The sequence below is a fragment of the Nylanderia fulva genome, unplaced genomic scaffold (genome assembly GCF_048542155.1).
Source record: "Nylanderia fulva isolate GAGA-0341 unplaced genomic scaffold, ASM4854215v1 Scaffold139, whole genome shotgun sequence".
NCBI lineage: Eukaryota > Metazoa > Arthropoda > Insecta > Hymenoptera > Formicidae > Nylanderia > Nylanderia fulva.
In genome coordinates this window covers 189,192-194,536 of record NW_028189611.1, presented here as the reverse complement: position 1 = coordinate 194,536, position 5,345 = coordinate 189,192, and the positions used below count along the sequence as shown (strand labels likewise).

The 5,345-nt window shown below is 32.4% G+C and overlaps 1 pseudogene; it reads right to left on the bottom strand.

Annotated features, from left to right (window-relative positions):
- Positions 1-773: 773 nt before the first annotated feature.
- On the bottom strand, positions 774-1,533 carry LOC146724313 (uncharacterized; annotated as a pseudogene).
- Between the last annotated feature and the right edge of the window lie 3,812 nt (positions 1,534-5,345).

Below are 5,345 nucleotides of genomic sequence, written 5' to 3'. Positions count from 1 at the left end.
TTAATAAAATATTTTAACACATTACTAATGTTTACTAAAAATATCTCTTGGTATCAGTATATTTGTAGAATATTTTAAGCATATTTCCAGTAAACACCAAGTAACTATATAACTGTTAGTTATAATATCCTACTCAACAATGTAAATGCAATATAACACACGTGTTTACATTATTGAATGGGAAATTATAACTAACAGTTATATAATAGTTACGTGTTTGCTGGGTTACTAATAAATCCCCTACAGCACGATATATACGGAATATTGCAAGAATATTTCTGCAAACGTGAATATAATATTTATAAAATATTGCAGAATGTTTCTTTTATTTTCTTTATTTATTCGGACATTTATTTGTCCGATTGAGCAATCAATTTTAATATTTCAGTTCCCTGTGTTGAAATCGTATCAGAAAAAATTAAACTGATAAAAATTATTGATTGAAATAACTACTTTTTACATGCTTTATATAATTTCCTGACTAAATCTTAATAGCGAGATAGATAGCTCAGATTGCGACGCATAGCGGTAAATGAAAAAACTATGTGAGAATATACGTATATTCTGAGAATATACAATATATATATATATATATATATATATACGAGAAATAATGTACTATAAAATGTGTAAAAAAATGCTAACAGTATATTCAAAGAATATATGTAAAAGTATATTCTGATAAGTAGTAGTAGTAGTAGAAAGAGCGGGTGGGACTATATATAAGTCCCTAAAGGTCACCTAGATCTAAAAGTTCCTTTGCGACACCCCGCTGTGCTTGAAGATTATCCCTGTAAACCCAATCCGGCGTTTTTCGCCGGATTGCACAGGTTGTTTATTTTTTGATTATGTAGCTCATCCGGTTCCATGAATGTGGACCCTAGATGTCTATATCTTTTCCAGACAAGGGCTGGACAGCGGCACAGAATGTGTATGCTGTCCTTATCTTCGCCACATAGTCGGCATGTGTTTTGCGCAACTAGTTTTAAGTTGAACATGTGAGCCCGGAGGGCCACATGTCCTGTGAGAAAACCGAGTGCAAGTCTCATTGTCAGTCTCCTCCGATTGAGAGCCAATAGCTCTTTTGATCTGCTAGGTGAGAGTTGATTAATCAGGATCTTAGCTTGTCTGCATCCTCGTGCGCTCCCCCCAGGAGGCCCGATGTCTGCTTCGGAGCTGTTCCTTGATAACATTTTTGCCCAAGGCAAAGGGGACTCCAACGATCTGTTCGGTCGGTTCTTCAAGGATGCCCGCCTTCGCCAGTTCGTCCGCCACTTCATTGCCTTGTATGTCACTATAACCTGGTACCCATATCAAGGTAACCTTGTTGTTTTACCCAAGTCTGTTAAGTGCTTGCATGCAGTCCCAGACCAGGGGAGGTTCCGTGGAGGGCTTTGCAAGAGCACCCAGGGCTGCTTGACTATCAGAACATATTGTTATGTTCCTGTTGTCTGCCCTGGCAGTAATTTGTATGTTTGTACATTCTAGGATTGCTGAGATCTCGGCTTGAAAGACCATGGCCAGCTTACCCATAGAGATGCTGATTTTGTGGTCATTCTTTGGTGCATATATACCTGCCTCAAAGCAACCATTGTTGCCTGAGCCATTCGTGAACCAGACATCTGGACCCAGGCGGTCTAGAAAAAGACGATTGTTCCAGCTTGATATTCTGATAATATATGTAAAAATATATTCTGAGAATATATATACGAAATATAATATATTGTAAAAGATATTCACAGTATATTCTAAGAATATATATAAAGTATATTTTAGAATATACATAAAAGTATATTCTAAGAATATAATGAAAAATAATATACTACAAAGGATGTTCTGAAAAATACTAAAAATTTACGTAAAATGATATTATACTACAAGAGATATAATGATATTCTCAGTACATTATATTCTGTACATACATTAACAGCATGAAAATAGAATATTCGTATAATATCATGTGCTCTCTGGGTTATTATCTATAATGAATACCCCGCAAGATATGATTACAATTGATGTCGAATCAACGTCGAAAACATATTGAAAACTAAATGACATCATCGATTTCGATTTGTGTCACAACTTTTGATGAGTTATCGACTCAGAATAAATCGATTTCGACTCAATAGTGATTATTTTTTTTTACTATAATAATGATTATTAAGTTGATCAATAAGTCCGTGCGGTTTTTGGCAATAGATGGCTTTAATGTTTTGAAAAGCAACTATATTCAATCAAAAGATAGGTGCGGTATATGGTAAGGATGTTGTGAAAGAACGTGTGTGCCAGAAATGGTTTGCAAAATTTCGTTCCGGAAATTTTTTTAATCAAGACGCACCACGCTCGTGCCGGCTAGTTGAGATTAATCAAGACAAAATAAAGGCGTTAATAAACGTTTTACGACGCGAGAGATTGCAGATGTTCTTCAAATATCAAAAACAAGCGTGGCAAACCGTCTACATCAACTTGGCTACATTAGCCGGCTCTAAAACCGCACGAACTTATTGACTAATCTAATATTATTAAATTATAAAATTATCTTTACATTATCTAAGTCGCTAAGTAACGTAATTTTTTATTTACATTTGCATTTTATAATAGCCCAGCAAACACGGTATATAAATGTTATATACATCAAGCATGTTACATGTAACGTATATGTTAGTTGTAATTTTCCACTCATAGATGTAACATTTTTAATATAACATATGTTACATTGTAGTTATATTGTCATTATATCCCAAGATAGCACTGATTTATCAATACATCAATGTGCTATTTGGTATATAATTACAATATAACTACAATGTAATATATGTTATATTAAAAATATTATATCTATGAGTGGGAAATTACAATTAACATGAATGTTACATGTAACGTGAACGTTATATTACCTGTTACATTCCATTTATTATAGCAATATAACAGTTATATATCGGTGTTTGCTGGGAGTAGTTTAAAAAAAATGATTAAAAAAAAGAAATGAATCGAAATAGCATCGATATCGATAATCTAATAAATGATGCACAATATCGGATGTATCTAAAAAAATGTATAAATTTGCTACATTTAAAAATCTGGCGATGAATTGCGCGTCACAAATAATCTTTTCCTTTAAAAATGTTATAGAGCACGCAGACTTCGAAATATGGTAAGCATATTTCGAGCATTATTTCGATACGATGTAATGTCGATGATTTCGACGTCAAGTAGACATTGATGTGATGGATCATTTAATTCTCACTGGGATAATCCTGACATATAAACATATTTATTTTTAAAATTATTTAGAATTTTTTAAATTTATTTAATGCATTTTTTTAAGGTCTGGAAACAAGAGTTCATTTATATTGCAACCAAAATCAGTAGATTTTGTAATAATCATTTTTAAACAATTTTGAAACCAGAGCTTGTAAAAAATGTATGTAATAATTTTCCATTTTCTCGAAAAAAGAAAAAAAGAAAAATTTTTAAATATTTTTAGATCAGAATGTAAAGAATACCTTTATCAAATAAATTGATGAAAAATGGACACGCAGACGTAATTGTAAATATTCGAGAGAATATTGTTTACAATTTTACGTGACTGCGGCCGAAAAAATTAATAAACGATTATCAATATTAAATATAATATTAACGATAATTTTTTAGCAAAATAACGAGTTTTTCTACCACATAATTGTATATATACCATACATATATATACATATAGGCTAATTTAATCAATTCACTAAAAAATTTCAGAATGAGTTAAGTTTAAAACAAAAATGTTTCGAGTAAAAGTTATTATTTGTGAGTGTTGAGGGAGGTCATCTGATGATGATCTTTATTTGACTTATTTGAATCGAAGTTCAAAGGGTTATTTCAAGGTTAACGTTATGTTCTTTAATGGAACTATAATTTTATATAAATCGATTCCTTGCAATATTTAACATAAAGTTATAAGGGTGGGATAAAAAAGTAAATATTTTCTTATTCAAATCTTTATTATTTCCTTACAAATGAAGTACAAAAGTCATTTTTAATGTAATTTGATTCGCTGAATCTGAATTTGAAGTCAAAGAAACAAAATTTCTATTTTTGCAAATAAATAATTAGTTATTGATATTTATTTCTAAAAAATAAAATTAATGTTATTAACAAATGTATAACTGTCAGTTATAATATTCCACTTAACAATATAAATGCAATATAACATGTGTATATATATATATACATATTTCTTGCACAGAGTTCATATCACTGTAAGAAAGTTATATCTAATTAGAAAGAATGATTGAGCACATAGCGGATCTGCGGGATGCGTACCACTGGGTCTCTCGACTCCTAAAGTCGAGCAAATTGGTTAACGAACCTGAAGTGGAAAGAACACTTTCAGCAAGCGCAATACGTCATTAATAACACAATACATTCGTCGCTTAAGGCCACGCCGGCTAAGATCTATTTTGATACCGATCAAAATTGCCATATCGATGCGGCGATAGTACGGACTTTGCGTGAGATTGTTAACTCTGAAATAGAGGTGGAGACTACTCGTAAGGCGAGTAGAAAACTTGCGTTGGAAACAACAGAGAAATTTCACCAATATAATGAATTATATTATGATAAAAAACATTTGACACCAACAAAATATAAAGCTAGTGACTACGTGTTAGTTCGGGACACTACCAGTAAACCCGGCGAAAATAAAAAATTAAAATCAAACTACAGAGGTCCATATTTAGTGGCTAAGGCCTTAAATAATAATCGCTATGTAGTACGTGATATCCCAGGGCACAATCTCATACAAAGACCATACAACACAATCCTGTCACCGGACAGATTGAAATACTGGATTAAACCAGTACAATCGTAATGTTAAGTTAGTAAGTAAGGAAAAATACTGTTAGTGCTCAATATGTTATAATTACATTTTTATATTTTATATACAAATGTGCAATACCCTATGAAGATATAAAAATACTATGTGAAAAAGGAAACAATAAAGTTTTCTGGCTGTGCGTGAAACTGTCCAACATTGTTATATAGTTGAGCTAGTAATTAATTTTCTGAAAAAAAATATATATACATTCGGAACGTACGTATGTGCAGAATGGTCGAACTGTAAGAAAGTTATATGTAATTAGAAAGAACGATTGAGCACCACATAGCGGATCTGCGGGATGCGTACCACTGGGTCTCTCAACTCCTAAAGTCGAGCACGCAGGCGCGTAAAAGATGCGTAATCTGACGATGCGTAAGCGTATTGGAGTAAACCCGGAGAAGAACATGCGCAGAAGCCGAAAATTATGCGTATCGAGCAATAAATGGTCGATAATGCGTGACCACATTGATCTCGGATC